Source organism: Melospiza melodia, chromosome 5 (genome assembly GCF_035770615.1).
Source record: "Melospiza melodia melodia isolate bMelMel2 chromosome 5, bMelMel2.pri, whole genome shotgun sequence".
Classification (NCBI taxonomy): domain Eukaryota; kingdom Metazoa; phylum Chordata; class Aves; order Passeriformes; family Passerellidae; genus Melospiza; species Melospiza melodia.
Genome location: NC_086198.1, coordinates 61,965,232 through 61,986,278, shown reverse-complemented (window position 1 = coordinate 61,986,278; position 21,047 = coordinate 61,965,232).

Sequence of the window (21,047 nt, the reverse complement as noted above, 5' to 3'; positions counted from 1 at the left end):
CAACTTGGCACTGGTGCCACCATGGGTCTGGTCACCATCCTGCCTATCGTAGCTTTTCAGGAGCCAGCCGGTCACTCCCAGCCATAGGCCCCCAGACACAAACCTCGGCCTGTTTCCCTGGCACACAAAAGTAAGCTACCGCACTTCTGGATGGCAGATTGCAGGAGCCACTTTGCACCATCAAACCAGCCCGACTTGGCACTGGTGCCACCTCTGGTCTGGGAACCATGCTGCGTATCGTGGATTCTAAGGAGCCAGCCGGCCACTCCCAGCCACAGGCCTCCAAACACAAACAACGGCGCTTTTCCCTGGAAAACAAAACTCGCCTGCCAACATTTTGATGGCAGAGTGCAGGAGCCACTTGGTACTATCAAACCAGCCCAACTTGGCACTGGTGCCACCATGGGTCTGGTCACCATCCTGCCTATCGTAGCTTTTCAGGAGCCAGCCCTTCACTCCCAGCCATAGGCCCCCAGAAAAAAACCTCGGTCCGTTTCCCTGGAAAACAAAAGTAAGCTGCCCTGCTTCTGGATGGCAGATTGCAGGAGCCACTTGGTGTTATCAAACCAGCCCGACTTGGCACTGGTGCCACCTTGGGTCTGGGAACCATCCTGCGTATCGTGTGTTCTAAGGAGCCAGCCGGCCACTCCCAGTCACAGTCCCCCAAACAAAAACAATGGCGCTTTTCCCTGGAAAACAAAACTGGCCTGCCAACATTTTGATGGCAGATTGCAGGAGCCACTTGGTACTATCAAACCAGCCCAACTTGGCACTGGTGCCACCATGGGTCTGGTCACCATCCTGCCTATCGTAGCTTTTCAGGAGCCAGCCGGTCACTCCCAGCCATAGGTCCCCAGACAAATACCTCGGCCCGTTTCCCTGGCAAACAAAAGTAAGCTGCCCCGCTTCTGGATGGCAGATTGCAGGAGCCACTTGGTACTATCAAACCAGCCCAACTTGACACTGGTGCCACCTTGGCTCTGGGAATCATGCTGCGTAACCCGGATTCTAAGACGACAGGCAGCCACTGCCAGCCACCGGCCTCCAAACAAAATCAACGGCGCTTTTCCCTGGAAAACAAAACTCGCCTGACATCTTTTAGATGGCAGATTGCAGGAGCCAGTTGGTACCATCAAACCAGCCCAACTTGGCACTGGTGCCACCTTGGGTCTGGGAACCATCCTGCCTATTGTTGCTTTTCAGGAGCCAGCCGGTCACTCCTAGCCCTAGGCCCCCAGTCATAAACCTCGGCCCGTTTCCCTGGTACACAAAAGTAAGCTACCCCGCTTCTGGATGGCAGATTGCAGGAGCCACTTTTCACCATCAAACCAGCCCGACGTGGCACTGGTGCCACCTTGGGTCTGGGAACCATCCTGCGTATCGTGTGTTCTAAGGAGCCAGCCGGCCACTCCCACCCACAGACCCCCAAACACAAACAACGGCGCTTTTCCCTGGAAAACAAAACTCGCCTGCCAACTTTTTGATGGCAGATTGCAGGAGCCACTTGGTACTATCAAACCAGCCCAACTTGGCACTGGTGCCACCATGGGTCTGGTCACCATCCTGCCTATCGTAGCTTTTCAGGAGCCAGGCTGTCACTCCCAGCCATAGGCCCCCAGACACAAACCTCGGCCCGTTTCCCTGGCAAACAAAAGTAAGCTGCCCCGCTTCTGCATGGCAGATTGCAGGTGCTATTTAGTACTATCAAACCAGCCCGACATGGCACTGGTGCCACCTCTGGTCTGGGAACCATCCTGCCTATCGTGGATTTTCAGGGGCCAGACGGCCACTATCAGCCATATGCCCCCAAAAACAACCACGGCCCTTTTCTCTGGTAAACAAAACTCAACTGACCCTCTTCTGGATGGCAAATTTTAGGACGCACTTTGTACTACGAAAACCGCCCGACTTGGCACTGGTGCCACCTTGGGTCAGGGAACCATCCTGCCTATCGTAGCTTTTTAAGGAGCCAGCAGGCCACGCCCAGCCATATAGCCCCAAAAACAAACCACAGACCATTTCTCTTGGAAACAAAAATCCGCTGCCCCGCGTCAGGATGGCAGATTGCAGGAGCCACTTTGCACCATCAAACCACCCCGACTTGGCACTGGTGCCATCTTGGATCTGGGAACCATCCTGACTATCGTAGCTTTTCAGGAGCCAGCCGGTCACTCCCAGCCATAGGCCCCCAGACACAAACCTCGGACCGTTTACCTGGCAAACAAAATTAAGCTGCCCCGATTCTGGATGGCAGAGTGCAGGACGCACTTGGTAGTGTCAAACCAGCCCGACTTGGCACTGGTGCCACCTTGGGTCTGGGAACCATCCTGCGTATCGTGGATTCTAAGCAGCCACCCGGCCACTCTGAGCCACAGGCCCCCAAACACAAACAACGGCGCTTTTCCCTGGAAAACAAAACTCGCCTGCCAACATTTTGATGGCAGATTGCAGGAGCCACTTGGTACTATCAAACCAGCCCAACTTGGCACTGGTGCCACCATGGGTCTGGTCACCATCCTGCCTATCGTAGCTTTTCAGGAGCCAGCCGGTCACTCCCAGCCATAGGCCCCCAGACACAAACCTCGGCCCGTTTCCCTGGAAAACAAAAGTAAGCTGCCCCGATTCTGGATGGCAGATTGCAGGAGCCACTTGGTACTATGAAATCAGCCAAACTTGGCACTGGTGCCACCATGGGTCTGGTAAACATCCTGCCTATCGTAGCTTTTCAGGAGCCAGCCGGTCACTCCCAGCCATAGGCCCCCAGACACAAAGCTCGACCCGTTTCCCTGGCAAACAAAAGTAAGCTGCCCCGCTTTTGGATGGCTGATTGCAGGATGCACTTGGTACTATCAAACCAGCCCGACTTGGCCCTGGTGCCACCTTGGCTCTGGGAACCATGCTGCGTAACGTAGATTCTACGAGGACAGGCGGCCACTCCCTGCCACAGGCCTCTAAACAAAAGCAACGGCGCTTTTCCCTGGAAAACAAAACTCGCCTGACAACTTTTTGATGGCAGATTGCAGGAGCCACTTGGTACTATCAAACCAGCCCAATTTTGCACTGGTGCCACCTTGGCTCTGGGAACCATCCTACGTATCCTGGGTTCAAAGGAGGCAGCCGGCCACTCCCAGCCACAGGCCTCTAAACAAAAACAACGGCGCTTTTCCCTGGAAAACAAAACTCGCCTGACAACTTTTTGATGGCAGATTGCAGGAGCCACTTGGTACTATCAAACCAGCCCAACTTGGCACTGGTGCCACCATGGATCTGGTCACCATCCTGCCTATCGTAGCTTTTCAGGAGCCAGCCGGTCACTCCCAGCCATAGGCCCCTTGACAAATACCTCGGCCCGTTTCCCTGGCAAACAAAAGTAAGCTGCCCCGCTTCTGGATGGCAGATTGCAGGAGCCACATGGTACTATCAAACCAGGCCAACATGGCACTTGTGCCACCTTGGTTCTGTGAACCATCCTGCCTATCGTGGATTTTCAGGGGCCAGCCGGCCACTCTCAACCATATGCCCCCAAACATATACCACGGCCCTTTTCTCTGGCAAACAGAACTCAACTGCCCCTCTTCTGGATGGCAAATTGCAGGACGCACTTGGTACTACGAAAACAGCCCGACTTGGCACTGATGCCACCTTGGGTCAGGGAACAATCCTGCGTATCGAGCTTTTTAAGGAGCCAGCCGGCCACGTCCAGCCATATACCCCCAAAAAAAACCACGGAACTTTTCTCCAGCAAACAAAAATCCGCTGCCCCGCGTCTGGATGGCAGATTGCAGGAGCTATTTAGTATCATCAAACCAGCCCGACTTGGCACTGGTGCCACCTTGGGTCTGGGAACAATCCTGCCTATCGTAGCTTTTCAGGAGCCAGCCGGTCACTCCCAGCCATAGGCCCCCAGTCACAAACCTCGGCCCGTTTCCCTGGCAAACAAAAGTAAGCTACCCCGCTTCTGGATGGCAGATTGCAGGAGCCACTTTGCACCATCAAACCAGCCCGACTTGGCACTGGTGCCACCTCTGGTCTGGGAACCATCCTGCGTATCGTGGATTCTAAGGAGACAGCCGGCCACTCCCACCCACAGGCCCCCAAACACAAACAACGGCGCTTTTCCCTGGAAAACAAAACTCGCCTGCCAACATTTTGATGGCAGATTGCAGGAGCCACTTGGTACTATCAAACCAGCCCAACTTGGCACTGGTGCCACCATGGGTCTGGTCACCATCCTGCCTATCGTAGCTTTTCAGGAGCCAGCCAAACACTCCCAGCCATAGGCCCCCAGACAAAAACCTCGGCCCGTTTCCCTGGCAAACAAAAGTAAGTTATCCCGCTTCTGGATGGCAGATTGCAGGAACCACTAGGTACTATCAAACCAGCCCAACTTGGCACTGGTGCCACCTTGGGTCTGGGAACCATCCTGCGTATCGTGGATTCTAAGCAGCCAGCCGTCCACTCCCTGCCACAGGCACCCAAACACAAACAACGGCGCTTTTCCCTGGAAAACAAAACTCTCCTGCCAGCTTTTTGATGGCGGATTGCAGGAGCCACTTGGTACTATCAAACCAGCCCAACTTGGCACTGGTGCCACCATGGGTCTGGTCACCATCCTGCCTATCGTAGCTTTTCAGGACCTAGCAGGTCACTCCCAGCCATAGGCGCCCAGACACAAAGCTCGGCCCGTTTCCCTGGCAAACAAAAGTAAGCTGCCCCGCTTCTGGATGGCAGATTGCCGGAGCCACTTGGTACTATCAAACCAGCCCGACTTGGCACTGGTGCCACCTCTGGTCTGGGAACCATGCTGCGTATCGTGGATTCTAATTAGCCATCCGTCCACTCCCAGCCACAGGCCCCCAAACACAAACAACGGCGCTTTTCCCTGGAAAACAAAACTCGCCTGCCAACATTTTGATGGCAGATTGCAGGAGCCACTTGCTACTATCAAATCAGCCCAACTTGGCACTGGTGCCACCATGGGTCTGGTCACCATCCTGCCTATCGTAGCTTTTCAGGCGCCAGCCGGTCACTCCCAGCCATAGGCCCCCAGAGAAAAACCTCGGCCCGTTTCCCTGGGAAACAAAAGTAAGCTGCCCCGCTTCTGGATGGCAGATTGCAGGAGCCACTTTGCACCATCAAACCAGCCCAACTTGGCACTGGTGCCACCTCTGGTCTGGGAACCATGCCGCGTATCGTGGATTCTAAGGAGCCAGCCGGCCACTCCCAGCCACAGGCCCCCAAACACAAACAACGGCGCTTTTCCCTGGAAAACAAAACTCGCCTGCCAACTTTTTGATGGCAGATTGCAGGAGCCACTTGGTACTATCAAACCAGCCCAACTTGGCACTGGTGCCACCATGGGTCTGGTCACCATCCTGCCTATCGTAGCTTTTCAGGACCTAGCCGGTCACTCCAAGCCATAGGCGCCCAGACACAAAGCTCGGCCCGTTTCCCTGGCAAACAAATGTAAGCTGTCCCGCTTCTGGATGGCAGATTGCAGGATCCACTAGGTATTATCAAACCAGCCCGACTTGGCACTGGTGCCACCTCTGGTCTGGGAACCATCCTGCGTATCGTGGATTCTAAGCAGCCAGGCGGCCACTCCCAGCCACAGGCCCCCAAACACAAACAACGGCGCTTTTCCCTGGAAAACAAAACTCGCCTGCCAACATTTTGATGGCAGATTGCAGGAGCCACTTGGTACTATCAAACCAGCCCAACTTGGCACTGGTGCCACCATGGGTCTGCTCACCATCCTGCCTATCTTAGCTTTTCAGGAGCCAGCCGGTCACTCCAAGCCATAGGCCCCCAGACAAAAACCTCGGCCCGTTTCCCTGGCAAAGAAAAGTAAGCTGCCCCGCTTCTGGATGGCAGATTGCAGGAGCCACTTTGCACCATCAAACTAGCCAGACTTGGCACTTGTGCCACCTCTGGTCTGGGAACCATCCTGCGTATCGTGGATTCTAAGGAGCCAGCCGGCCACTCCAAGCCACAGGCCCCCAAACACAAACAACAGCGCTTTTCCCTGGAAAACAAAACTCGCCTGCAAAATTTTGATGGCAGATTGCAGGAGCCACTTGGTACTATCAAACCAGCCCAACATGGCACTGCTGCCACCATGGGTCTGGTCACCATCCTGCCTATCTTAGCTTTTCAGGAGCCAGCCGGTCACTCCCAGCCATAGGCCCCCAGACACAAAGCTCGACCCGTTTCCCTGGCAAACAAAAGTAAGCTGCCCCGCTTCTGGATGGCAGATTGCAGGAGCCACTTGGTACTATCAAACAAGTCCAACTTGGCACTGGTGCCACCTTGGCTCTGGGAACCATCCTGCGTGTCGTGGATTCTAAGGAGCCAGCCGGTCACTCCCAGCCACAGGCCCCCAAACACAAACAACGGCGCTTTTCCCTGGAATACAAAACCCGCCTGCCAACATTTTGATGGCAGATTGCAGGAGCCACTTGGTACTATCAAATCAGCCCAACTCGGCACTGGTGGCACCATGGGTCTGGTCACCATCCTGCCTATCATAGCTTTTCAGGAGCCAGCCGGTCCCTCTCTGCCATAGGGCCCCAGAGAAATCCTCGGCCCGTTTCCCTGGCAAAAAAAAGTAACCTACCCCGCTTCTGGATGGCAGATTGCAGGAGCCACTTTACACCATCAAACTAGCCCGACTTGGCACTGGTGCCACCTCAGGTCTGGGAACCATCCTGCGTATCGTGGATTCTAAGGAGCCAGCCGTCCACTCCAGCCACAGGCCCCCAAACACAAACAACGGCGCTTTTCCCTGGAAAACAAAACTCGCCTGCCAAATTTTGATGGCAGATTGCAGGAGCCACTTGGTACTATCAAATCAGCCCAACTTGGCACTGGTGCCACCATGGGTCTGGTCACCATCCTGCCTATCGTAGCTTTTCAGGACCTAGCCGGTCACTCCCAGCCATAGGCCCCCAGACACAAATCTCGGCCCGTTTCCCTGGCAAACAAAAGCAAGCTGCCCCGCTTCTGGATGGCATATTGCAGGAGCCACTTTGCACCATCAAACTAGCCCGACTCGGCCCTGGTGCCACCTCAGGTCTGGGAACCATGCTGCGTATCGTGGATTCAAATTAGCCATCCGGCGACTCCCACCCACAGGCCCCCAAACAAAAACAACGGCGCTTTTCCCTGGAAAACAAAACTCGCCTGCCAAATTTTGATGGCAGATTGCAGGAGCCACTTGGTACTATCAAACCAGCCCAACTTGACACTGGTGCCACCATGGGTCTGGTCACCATCCTGCCTATCGTAGCTTTTCAGGAGCCAGCCGGTCACTCCCAGCCATAGGCCCCCAGACACAAACCTCGGCCCGTTACCCTGGCAAACAAAAGTAAGCTACCCCGCTTCTGGATGGCAGATTGCAGGACGCACTTGGTACTATCAAACCAGCCCAACTTGGCACTGGTGCCACCTCAGGTCTGGGAACCATCCTGCGTATCGTGGATTCTAATTAGCCATCCGTCCACTCCCAGCCACAGGCCCCCAAACAAAAACAACGGCGCTTTTCCCTGGAAAACAAAACTCGCCTGCCAACTTTTTGATGGCAGATTGCAGGAGCCACTTGGTACTATCAAACCAGCCCAACTTGACACTGGTGCCACCATGGGTCTGGTCACCATCCTGCCTATCGTAGCATTTCAGGAGCCAGCCGGTGACTCCCAGCCATAGGCCCCCAGACAAAAACCTTGGCCCGTTTCCCTGGCAAACAAAAGTAAGTTATCCCGCTACTGGATGGCAGATTGCAGGAGCCACTTTTCACCATCAAACCAGCCCGACTTGGCACTGGTGCCACCTCTGGTCTGGGAACCATGCTGTGTATCGTGGATTCTAAGGAGCCAGCCGGCCACTCCCAGCCACAGGCCCCCAAACAAAAACAACGGCGCTTTTCCCTGGAAAACCAAACTCGCCTGCCAACTTTTTGATGGCAGATTGCAGGAGCCACTTGGTACTATCAAACCAGCCCAAATTGACACTGGTGCCACCATGGGTCTGGTCACCATCCTGCCTATCGTAGCTTTTCAGGAGCCAGCCGGTCACTCCCAGCCATAGGCCCCCAGACACAAAGCTCGGCCCGTTTCCCTGACAAACAAAAGTAAGCTGTCCCGCTTCTGGATGGCAGATTCCAGGAGCCACTTGGTACTATCAAATCAGCCAAACTTGGCACTGGTGCCACCTCTGGTCTGGGAACCATCCTGCGTATCGTGGATTCTAATTAGCCATCCGTCCACTCCCAGCCACAGGCCCCCAAACGCAAACAACGGCGCTTTACCCTGGAAAACAAAACTCGTCTGCCAACTTTTTGATGGCAGATTGCCGGAGCCACTTGGTACTATCAAACCAGCCCAACTTGGCACTGTTGCCACCTTGGGTCTGGGAACCATGCTGCGTATCGTGGATTATAAGGAGCCAGCCGTCCACTCCCTGCCACAGGCCCCCAAACAGAAACAACGGCGCTTTTCCCTGGAAAACATAATTCCCCGGCCAACTATTTGATGGCAGATTGCAGGAGCCACTTGGTACTATCACATCAGCCCAACTTGGCACTGGTGCCACCTCAGGTCTGGGAACCATCCTGCCTATCGTAGCTTTTCAGGAGCCAGCCGGTCACTCCCAGCCATAGGCGCCCAGACACAAAGCTCGGCCCGTTTCCCTGGCAAACCAAAGTAAGCTGCCCCGCTTCTTGATGGCAGATTGCAGGAACCACTTTTCACCATCAAAGTAGCTCGACTTGGAACTGGTGCCACCTCTGGTCTGGGAACCATCCTGCGTATCGTGGATTCTAAGGAGCCAGCAGGTCACTCCCAGCCACAGGCCCCCAAACACAAACCACAGCGCTTTTCCCTGGAAAACAAAACTCGCCTGCCAACTTTTTGATGGCAGATTGCAGGAGCCACTTGCTACTATCAAATCAGCCCAACTTGGCACTGGTGCCACCATGGGTCTGGTCACCATCCTGCCTATCGTAGCTTTTCAGGAGCCAGCCGGTCACTCCCAGCCATTGGCCCCCAGACAAAAACCTCGGCCCGTTTCCCTGGCAAACAAAAGTAAGCTGCCCCGCTTCTGCATGGCAGATTGCAGGAACCACTTGGTATTATAAAAACAGCCCGACTTGGCACTGGTGCCACCTCTGGTCTGGGAACCATGCTGCGTATCGGGGATTCTAAGGAGCCAGCCGGCCACTCCCACCCAAAGGCCCCCAAACACAAACCACAGCGCTTTTCCCTGGAAAACTAAACCCGCCTGCCGACATTTTGATGGCAGATTGCAGGAGCCACTTGCTACTATCAAATCAGCCCAACTTGGCACTGGTGCCACCATGGGTCTGGTAAACATCCTGCCTATCGTAGCTTTTCAGGAGCCAGCCGGTCACTCCCTGCCATAGGCCCCCAGACACAAACCTCGGCCCGTTTCCCTGGCAAACAAAAGTAAGCTGCCCCGCTTCTGGATGGCAGATTGTAGGACGCACTTGGTACTATCAAACCAGCCCGACTTGGCACTGGTGCCACCTCTGGTCTGGGAACCATGGTGAGTATCGTGGATTCTAAGGAGCCAGCCGGCCACTCCCAGCCACAGGCCCCCAAACACAAACAACGGCGCTTTTCCCTGGAAAACAAAACTCGCCTGCCAACATTTTGACGGCAGATTGCAGGAGCCACTTGGTACTATCAAATCAGCCCAACTTGGGACTGGTGCCACCATGGGTCTGGTCACCATCCTGCCTATCGTAGCTTTTCAGGAGGCAGCCAGTCATACCCAGCCATAGGCCCCCAGACAAAAACCTCGGCCCGTTTCCCTGGCAAACAAAAGTAAGCTGCCCTGCTTCTGGATGGCAGATTGCAGGAACCACTTGGTACTATGAAACCAGCAAAATTTGGCACTGGTGCCACCTTGGGTCTGGATACCATGCTGCGTATCGTGGATTCTAAGGAGCCAGCCGGCCACTCCCAGCCACAGGTCCCCAAACACAAACAACGGCGCTTTTCCCTGGAAAACAAAACTGGCCTGCCAACTTTTTGATGGGAAATTGCAGGAGCCACTTGGTTTTATCAAATCAGACCAACTTGGCACTGGTGCCACCATGGGTCTGGTCACCATCCTGCCTATCGTAGCTTTTCAGGAGCCAGCCGGTCACTCCCAGCCATAGGCCCCCAGACACAAAGCTCGGCCCGTTTCCCTGACAAACAAAAGTAAGTTATCCCGCTTCTGGATGGCAGATTGCAGGAACCACTTGGTACTATCAAACCAGCCCGACTTGGCACTGGTGCCACCTCTGGTCTGGGAACCATCCTGCGTATCGTGGATTCTAATTAGCCATCCGTCCACTCCCAGCCACAGGCCCCCAAACAAAAACAACGGCGCTTTTCCCTGGAAAACAAAACTCGTCTGCCAACTTTTTGATGGCAGATTGCCAGAGCCACTTGGTATTATCAAACCAGCCCAACTTGGCACTGGTGCCACCTTGGGTCTGGGAACCATGCTGCGTATCGTGGATTATAAGGAGCCAGCCGGCCACTCCCTGCCACAGGCCCCCAAACACAAACCACAGCGCTTTTCCCTGGAAAACAAAATTCGCCGGCCAAATTTTTGATGGCAGATTGTAGGAGCCACTTGGTACTATCAAATCAGCCAAACTTGGCACTGGTGCCACCATGGGTCTGGTCACCATCCTGCCTATCGTAGCTTTTCAGGAGCCAGCCGGTCACTCCCAGCCATAGGCGCCCAGACACAAAGCCCTGCCCTTTTCCCTGGCAAACCAAAGTAAGCTGCCCCGCTTCTGGATGGCAGATTGCAGGAACCACTTTTCACCATCAAATAGCCCGACTTGGAACTGGTGCCATCTCTGGTCTGGGAACCATGCTGCGTATCGTGGATTCTAAGGAGCCAGCCGGCCACTCCCAGCCACAGGCCCCCAAACACAAACAACGGCGCTTTTCCCTGGAAAACAAAACTCGTCTGCCAACTTTTTGATGGCAGATTGCAGGAGCCACTTGGTACTATCAAACCAGCCCAAGTTGGCACTTGTGCCACCATGGGTCTGGTCACCATCCTGCCTATCTTAGCTTTTCAGGACCTAGCCGGTCACTCCCAGCCATAGGCCCCCAGACACAAAGCTCGACCCGTTTCCCTGGCAAACAAAAGTAAGCTGCCCCGCTTCTGGATGGCAGATTGTAGGAAGCACTTGGTACTATCAAACCAGCCCAACTTGGCACTGGTGCCACCTCTGGTCTGGGAACCATCCTGCGTATCGTGGATTCTAAGGAGCCAGCCGGCCACTCCCAGCCATAGGCACCCAAACACAAACAACGGCGCTTTTCCCTGGAAAACAAAACTCGCCTGCCAACATTTTGATGGCAGATTGCAGGAGCCACTTGGTGCTATCAAACCAGCCCAACTTGGCACTTGTGCCACCATGGGTCTGCTCACCATCCTGCCTATCGTAGCTTTTCAGGAGCCAACCTCTCACTCCCAGCCATAGGCCCCCCGACAAAAAGCTCGGCCCGTTTCCCTGGCAAACAAAAGTAAGCTGCCCCGCTTCTGGATGGCAGATTGCAGGAGCCACTTTGCACCATCATACTAGCCCGACTTGGCACTGGTGCCACCTTGGGTCTGGGAACCATCCTGCGTATCGTGGATTCTAAGGAGCCAGCCGGCCACTGCCACCCACAGGCCCCCAAACACAAACAACGGCGCTTTTCCCTGGAAAACAAAACTCGCCTGCCAAATTTTGACGGCAGATTGTAGGAGCCACTTGGTACTATCAAATCAGCCCAACTTGGGACTGGTGCCACCATGGGTCTGGTCACCATCCTGCCTATCGTAGCTTTTCAGGAGCCAGCCGGTCACTCCCAGCCATAGGCCCCCAGACAAAAACCTCGGCCCGTTTCCCTGGCAAACAAAAGTAAGCTGCCCTGCTTCTGGATGCCAGATTGCAGGAACCACTTGGTACTATCAAACCAGCCCAACTTGGCACTGGTGCCACCTTGGGTCTGGATACCATGCTGCATATCGTGGATTCTAAGGAGCCAGCCGGCCACTCCCAGCCACAGGCCCCCAAACACAAACAACGGCGCTTTTCCCTGGAAAACAAAACTCTCCTGCCAACTTTTTGATGGCAGATTGCAGGAGCCACTTGGTTTTATGAAATCAGCCCAACTTGGCACTGGTGCCACCATGGGTCTGGTCACCATCCTGCCTATCGTAGCTTTTCAGGAGCCAGCCGGTCACTCCCAGCCATAGGCCCCCAGTCACAAACCTCGGCCCGTTTCCCTGGCAAACAAAAGTAAGCTACCCCGCTTCTGGATGGCAGATTGCAGGAGCCACTTTGCACCATCAAACTAGCCCGTCTTGGCACTGGTGCCACCTCTGGTCTGGGAACCATCCTGCGTATCGTGGATTCTAATTAGCCAGCCGGCAACTCCCTACCACAGGCCCCCAAACAAAAACAACGGCGCATTTCCCTGGAAAACAAAACTCGCCTACCAACTATTTGATGGCAGATTACAGGAGCCACTTGGTACTATCAAACCAGCCCAACTTGGCACTGGTGCCACCTCTGGTCTGGGACCCATCCTGCGTATCGTGGATTCTAAGGAGCCAGTCGGCCACTCCCAGCCACAGGCCCCCAAACACAAACAAAGGCCCGTTTCCGTGGCAAACAAAAGTAAGCTGCCCCGCTTCTGGATGGCAGATTGCAGGAACCACTTGGTAGTATCAAACCAGCACAACTTGGCACTGGTGGCACCTCTGGTCTGGGAACCATGCTGCGTATCGTGGCTTCTAAGGAGCCAGCCGGGCACTCCCAACCACAGGCCCCCAAACACAAACAATGGCGCTTTTCCCTGGAAAACAAAACTCGCCTGCCAACTTTTTGATGGCAGATTGCAGGAGCCACTTGGTACTATCAAACCAGCCCAACTTGGCACTGGTGCCACCATGGGTCTGGTCACCATCCTGCCTATCGTAGCTTTTCAGGAGCAAGCCGGTCGCTCCCTGCCATAGGCCCCGAGACACAAACCTCGGCCCGTTTCCCTGGCAAACAAAAGTAAGCACCCCCGCTTCTGGATGGCAGATTGCAGGAGCCCCTTGGTACTATCAAACCAGCCCGACTTGGCACTGGTGCCACCTCTGGTCTGGGAACCATCCTGCGTATCGTGGATTTTAAGGAGCCAGTCGGCCACTCCCAGCCATACGCCTCCAAACACAAACAACGGTCCGTTTCCCTGGCAAAGAAAAGTAAGCTGCCCCGCTTCTGGATGGCAGATTGCAGGAACCACTTGTTGCCAAGTTGGGGTGGTTTGATAGTACCAAGTGGCTCCTGCAATCTGCCATCAAAAAGTTGGCAAGCGAGTTTTGTACTCCAGGGAAAATCGCCGTTGTTTGTGTTTGGGGGCCTGTGGCTGGGAGTGGCCAGCTGTCTCCTTAGAATCCACGATACGCAGGATGGGTCCCAGACCAGAGGTGGCACCAGTGCCAAGTCGGGCTGGTTTGATGGTGCAAAGTGACTCCTGCAATCTGCCATCCAGAAGCGGGGTAGCTTACTTTTGTTTGCCAGGGAAACGGGCAGAGCTTTGTGTCTGGGGGCCTATGGCTGGGAGTGACCAGCTGGCTCCTGAAAAGCTACGATAGGCAGGATGGTGACCAGACCCATGCTGGCACCAGTGCCAAGTTGGGCTGGTTTGATAGTACCAAGTGGCTCCTGCAATCTGCCATCAAAAAGTTGGCAGGTGAGTTTTGTTTTCCAGGGAAAAGCGCCGTTGTTTTTGTTTGGGGGCCTGTGGCTGGGAGTGGCCAGCTGGCTCCTTAGAATCCACGATACGCAGGATGGTTCCCAGACCAGAGGTGGCACCAGTGCCAAGTCGGGCTGGTTTGATGGTGCAAAGTGGCTCCTGCAATCTGCCATCCAGAAGCGGGGTAGCTTACTTTTGTTTGCCAGGGAAACGGGCCGAGGTTTGTGACTGGGGGCCAATGGCTGGGAGCACCGGCTGGCGCCTGAAAAGCTACGATAGGCAGGATGGTGACCAGACCCATGGTGGCACCAGTGCCAAGTTGGGCTGGTTTGATAGTACCAAGTGGCTCCTGCAATCTGCCATCAAAAAGTTGGCAGGCCAGTTTTGTTTTCCAGGGAAAAGCGCCGTTGTTTGTGTTTGGATGCCTGTGGCTGGGAGTGGCCGGCTGCCTCCTTTGAACCCAGGATACGCAGGATGTTTCCCAGAGCCAAGGTGGCGCCAGTGCCAAGTTGGGCTGGTTTGATAGTACCAAGTGGCTCCTGCAATCTGCCATCCAGAAGCGGGACAGCTTAATTTTGTTTCCCAGGGAAACGGGCCGAGGTATTTGTCTGGGGGCCTATGGCTGGGAGTGACTGGCTGGCTACTGAAAAGCTACGATAGGCAGGATGGCTACCAGACTCATGGTGGCACCAGTGCCAAGTCGGGCTGGTTTGATAATACTAAATAGCTCCTGCAATCTGCCATCCAGACGCGGGGCAGCGGATTTTTGTTTGCTGGAGAAAAGTTCCGTGGTTTTTTTTTGGGGGTATATGGCTGGACGTGGCCGGCTGGCTCCTTAAAAAGCTCGATACGCAGGATTGTTCCCTGACCCAAGGTGGCATCAGTGCCAAGTCGGGCTGTTTTCGTAGTACCAAGTGCGTCCTGCAATTTGCCATCCAGAAGAGGGGCAGTTGAGTTTTGTTTGCCAGAGAAAAGGGCCGTGGTGTATTTTTGGGGGCATATGGTTGAGAGTGGCCGGCTGGCCCCTGAAAATCCACGATAGGCAGGATGGTTCCCAGAACCAAGGTGGCACCAGTGCCATGTTGGCCTGGTTTGATAGTACCATGTGGCTCCTGCAATCTCCCATCCTGAAGCGGGGCTGCTTACTTTTGTTTGCCAGGGAAACGGGCCGAGATATTTGTCTGGGGGCCTATGGCTGGGAGTGAGCGGCTGGCTCCTGAAAAGCTACGATAGGCAGGATGGTGACCAGACCCATGGTGGCACCAGTGCCAAGTTGGGCTGGTTTGATAGTACCAAGTGGCTCCTGCAATCTGCCATCAAAAAGTTGTCAGGCGAGTTTTGTTTTCCAGGGAAAAGCGCCGTTGTTCTTGTTTAGAGGCCTGTGGCTGGGAGTGGCCGGCTGCCTCCTTTGAACCCAGGATACGCAGGATGGTTCCCAGAGCCAAAGTGGCACCAGTGCCAAGTTGGGCTGGTTTGATAATACCAAGTGGCTCCTGCAATCTGCCATCCAGAAGCGGGACAGCTTATATTTGTTTCCCAGGGAAACGGGCCGAGGTATTTGTCTGGGGGCCTGTGGCTGGGAGTGACCGGCTGGCTACTGAAAAGCTACGATAGGCAGGATGGTTACCAGACTCATGGTGGCACCAGTGCCAAGTCGGGCTGGTTTGATAATACTAAATAGCTCCTGAAATCTGCCATTCAGACGCGCGGCAGCGGATTTTTGTTTGCTGGAGAAAAGTTCCGTGGTTTTTTTTGGGGGGTATATGGCTGGACGTGGCCGGCTGGCTCCTTAAAAAGAACGATACGCAGGATTGTTCCCTGACCCAAGGTGGCATCACTGCCAAGTCGGGCTGTTTTCGTAGTACCAAGTGCGTCCTGCAATTTGCCATCCAGAAGAGGGGCAGTTGAGTTTTGTTTGCCAGAGCAAAGGGCCGTGGTATGTGTTTGGGGGCATATGGCTGAGAGTGGCCGCCTGGCCCCTGAAAATCCACGATAGGCAGGATGGTTCCCAGAGCCAAGGTGGCACCAGTGCCATGTTGGCCTGGTTTGATAGTACCATGTGGCTCCTGCAATCTGCCATCCAGAAGCGGGGCTGCTTACTTTTGTTTGCCAGGGAAACGGGCCGAGGTTTGTGTCTGGGGGCCTATGGCTGGGAGTGAGCGGCTGGCTCCTGAAAAGCTACGATAGGCAGGATGGTGACCAGACCCAAAGTGGAACCAGTACCAAGTTGGGCTGGTTTGATAGTACCAAGTGGCTCCTGCAATCTGCCATCAAAAAGTTGGCAGGCGAGTTTTGTTTTCCAGGGAAAAGCGCCGTTGTTTTTGTTTAGAGGCCTGTGGCTGGGAGTGGCCGCCTGTCCTCGTAGAATCTACGTTACGCAGCATGGTTCCCAGAGCCAAGGTGGCACGAGGGCCAAGTCGGGCAGGTTTGATAGTACCAAATGCATCCTGCAATCTGCCATCCAAAAGCGGGGCAGATTACTTTTGTTTGCCAGGGAAACGGGCCGAGGTTTGTGTCTGGGGGCCTATGGCAGGGAGTGACCGTCTGGCTCCTGAAAAGCTACGATAGGCAGGATGTTTACCAGACCCATGGTGGCACCAGTGCCAAGTTGGGCTGATTTGATAGTACCAAGTGGCTCCTGCAATCTGCCATCCAGAATCGGGGCAGCTTACTTTTGTTTTCCAGGGAAACGGGCCGAGGTTTGTGTCTGGGGGTCTATGGCTGGGAGTGACCGGCTGGCTCCTGAAAAGCTACGATAGGCAGGATGGTGACCAGACCCATGGTGGCACCAGTGCCAAGTTGGGCTGGTTTGATAGCACCAAGTGGCTCCTGCAATCTGCCATCAAAATGTTGGCAGGCGAGTTTTGTTTTCCAGGGAACAGCGCCGTTGTTTGTGTTTGGGCGCCTGTGGCTCACAGTGGCCGGGTGGCTGCTTAGAATCCACGATACGCAGGATGGTTCCCAGACCCAAGGTGGCACCAGTGCCAAGTCGGGCTGGTTTGACACTACCAAGTGGCTCCTGCAATCTGCCATCCAGAATCGGGGCAGCTTAATTTTGTTTGCCAGGGAAACGGTCCGAGGTTTTTGTCTGGGGGCCTATGGCTGAGAGTGACCGGCTGGCTCCTGAAATGCTACAATAGGCAGGATGGTTCCCAGACCCATAGTGGCACTAGTGCCAAGTTGGGATGATTTGATAGTACCAAGTGGCTCCTGCAATCTGCCATCAAAAAGCTGGCAGGCGAGTTTTGTTTTCCAGGGAAAAGCGCCGTTGTTTGTGTTTGGGGGCCTGTGGCTGGGAGTGGCCGGCTGGCTCCTTAGAATCCACGATATGCAGGATTGTTCCCAGACCCAAGGTGGCACCAGTGCCAAGTCGGGCTGGTTTGATGGTGCAAAGTGGCTCCTGCAATCTGCCATCCAGACGCGGGGCAGCGGATTTTTGTTTCCATGAGAAATGATCCGTGGTTTGTTTTTGGGGGTATATGGCTGGGCGTGGCCGGCTGGCTCCTTAAAAAGCTCGATATGCAGGATGCTTCCCTGACACAAGGTGGCACCAGTGCCACGTCGGGCGGTTTTCGTAGTACAAAGTGCGTCCTAAAATTTGCCATCCAGAAGAGGGGCAGTTGAGTTTTTTTTGCCAGAGAAAAGGGCCGTGGTTTGTTTTTGGGGGCATATGGCTGAGAGTGGCCGGCTGGCCCCTGAAAATCCACGATAGGCAGGATGGTTCCCAGACCAGAGGTGTCACCAGTGCCAAGTCGGGCTGGTTTGATAGTACTAAATAGCTCCTGCAATCTGCCATGCAGAAGCGGGGCAGCTTACTTTTGTTTGCCAGGGAAAAGGGCCGAGGTTTGTGTTTGGGGGCCTATGGCTGCGAGTGACCGGCTGGCTCCTGAAAAGCTACGATAGGCAGGATGGTGACCAGACCCATGGTGGCACCAGTGCCAAGTTGGGCTGGTTTGATAGTACAGAGTGGCTCCTGCAATCTGCCATCAAAAAGTTGGCAGGCGAGTTTTGTTTTCCAGGGAAAAGCGCCGTTGTTTGTGTTTGGGGGCCTGTGGCTGGGAGTGGCCAGCTGGCTCCTTAGAACCCACGATACGCAGGATGGTTCCCAGACCAGAGGTGGCACCAGTGCCAAGTTGGGCTGGTTTGATGGTGCAAAGTGGCTCCTGCAATCTGCCATCCAGAAGCGGGGAAGCTTACTTTTGTTTGCCAGGGAAACGGGCCGAAATATTTGTATAGGGGCCTCTGGCTGGGGGTGGCTGGCTGGCACCTGAAAAGCTACGATAGGCAGGATGGTGACCAGACCCATGGTGGCACCAGTGCCAAGTTGCGCTGGTTTGATAGTACCAAGTGGCTCCTGCAATCTGCCATCAAATGTTTGGAAGGCGAGTTTTGTTTTCCAGGGAAAAGCACCGTTGTGTGTGTTTTGGGGCCTGTGGCTGGGAGTGGCCAGCTGGCTCCTTAGAATCCACGATACGCAGGATGGTTCCCAGAGCCAAGGTGGCACCAGTGCCAAGTCGGGCTGGTTTGTTAGTACCAAGTGGTTCCTGCAATCTGCCATCCAGAAGCGGGGCAGCTTACTTTTGTTTGCCAGAGAAAAAGGCTGTTGTTTGTGTTTCGGGGCCTGTGGCTGGGAGTGGCCGGCTGGCTCCTGAAAATCCATGATACGCAGCATGGTTCCCAGACCCAAGGTGGCACCAGTGCCAAGTAGGGCTGGTTTCATAGTACCCAGTGGCTCCTGCAATCTGCCATCCAGAAGAGGGGCAGTTGAGTTTTGTTTTCCAGAGAAAAGGGCCGTGGTTTGTGTTTGGGGCCTATGGCTGAGAGTGACCAGCTGGCCCCTGAAAATCCACGATAGGAAGGATGGTTCCCAGATCCAAGGTGGCAGCAGTGCCATGTTGTGCTGGTGTGATAGTCCCAAGTGGCTCCTGCAATCTGCCATCCAGAAGCGGGGCAGCTGAATTTTGTTTGCCAGAGAAAAAGGCTGTGGTTTGTGTTTGGGGGCCTGTGGCTGGGAGTGGCCGGCTGGCTCTTGAACATCCATGATACGCAGCATGGTTCCCAGACCCAAGGTGGCACCAGTGCCAAGTGGGGCTGGTTTCACTGTGTCAAGTGCCTCCTGCAATCTCCCATCCAGAAGCGGGGCAGCTGAGTTTTGTTTGCCTGTGAAACGGGCCGTTGTTTTTGATTGGGGTCTGTGGCCGAGAGTGTTCGGCTGGCTCCTGACAACCCACAATACGCAGGATGGTTCCCAGACCCAAGGTGGCACCAGTGCCAAGTCGGGCTGGTTTGATAGTACCAAGTGGCTCCTGCAATCTGCCATCCAGAAGCGGTGCAGTTGAGTTTTGTTTGCCAGAGAAAAGGGCCGTGGGTTGTGTTTGGGGACATATGGCTGGGAGTGGCCGGCTGTCTCATTAAAAAGATCGATACGCAGGATGGTTCCCAGACCCAAGGTGGCACCAGTGCCAAGTCGGGCTGTTTTTATAGTACCAAGTGCGTCCTGCAATTTGCCATCCAGGAGAGGGGCAGTGGAGTTTTGTTTGCCAGAGAATAGCGCAGATGTTTGTGTTTGGGGGCTTGTGGCTGGGAGTGGCCGACTGGCGCCTTAGAATCTGTGTTACGCAGCATGGTTCCCAGACCAGAGGTGGCACCAGTGCCAAGTTGGGCTGGTTTGATAGTACCAAGTGGCTCCTGCAATCTGCCATCCAGAAGCGGGGCAGCTTACTTTTGTTTGCCAGGGAAACGGGCCGAGGTTTGTGACTTGGGACCTATGGCTGGGAGTGACCGGCTGGCTCCTGGAAAGCTACAATAGGCAGGATGGTGACCAGACCCATGGTGGCACCAGTGCCAAGTTGGGCTGGTTTGATAGTACCAAGTGGCTCCTGCAATCTGCCATCAAAAAGTTGGCAGGCGAGTTTTGTTTTCCAGGGAAAAGCGCCGTTGTTTGTATTTGGGGGCCTGTGGCTGGGAGTGGCCGGCTGGCTCCTTTGAACCCACGATACGCAGGATGGTTCCCAGACCCAAGGTGGCACCAGTGCCAAGTTGGGCTGGTTTGATACTACCAAGTGCGTCCTGCAATCTGCCATCCAGAAGCGGGGCAGCTTAATTTTGTTTGCCAGGGAAACGGGCCGTGGGTTTTGTATGGGGGCCTATGGCTGAGAGTGGCCGGCTGGCTCCTGAAAATCCACGCTAGGCAGCATGGTTCCCAGATGCAAGGTGGCACCAGTGCCAAGTCGGGCTGGTTTGATGGTGCAAAGTGGCTCCTGCAATCTGCCATCCAGAAGCGGGGCAGCTGATTTTTGTTTGCCAGAGAAAAATTCCGTGGATTGTTTTTGGGGGCATATTGCTTGGAGTGGCCGGCTGGCTCCTTAAAATGCTCGATACGCATGATGGTTCCCAGGCCCAAGGTGTCACCACTACCAAGTCGGCCTGCGGTTTTAGTATCAAGTTCATCCTGCAATTTGCCATCCAGAAGAGGGGCAGTTGAGTTTTGTTTGCCAGAGAAACGGGCCGAGGTTTCTGTTTGGGGACATATGGCTGAGAGTGGCCGGGTGGCCCCTGAATATCCACGATACACAGCATGGTTCCCAGATCAGAGGTGGCACCAGTGCCAAGTTGGGCTGGTTTGATTACACCAAGTGGCTCCTACAATCTGCCATCCAGAAGTGAGGCAGCTAAGTTTTGTTTGCCAGAAAAAAGGGCCGTGGTTTTTGTTGGGGGCCTGTGGCTGGGAGTAGCCGGCTGGCTCCTTAAAATCCACGATAGGCTGGATGGTTCCCAGACCAGAGGTGGCACCAGTGCCAAGTCGGGCTGGTTTGATAGCACCAAGTGGCTCCTGCAATCTGCCATCCAGAAGCGGGGCAGCTTACTTTTGTTTGCCAGAGAAATAGGCCTAGGTTTTTGTTTGGGGGCCTGTGGCTAGGAGTGGCCGGCTGGCTCCTAAGAATCCACGATACGCAGGATGTTTCCCAGACCCAAGGTGGCACCAGTGCCAAGTCGGGCTGGTTTGATAGTACCAAGTGGCTCCTGCAAACTCCATCAAAAAGTTGGCAGGCGTGTTTTGTTTTCCAGGGAACAGCGCCGTTGATTTTGTTTGGGGGCCTGTGGCTGGGAGTGGCCGGCTGGCTCCTTAGAATCCACGATACGCAGGATGGTTCCCAGACCCAAGGTGGCACCAGTGCCAAGTCGGGCTGGTTTGATTACACCAAGTGGCTCCTGCAATCTGCCATCCAGAAGTGAGGCAGCTAAGTTTTGTTTGCCAGAAAAAAGGGCCGTGGTTTTTGTTGG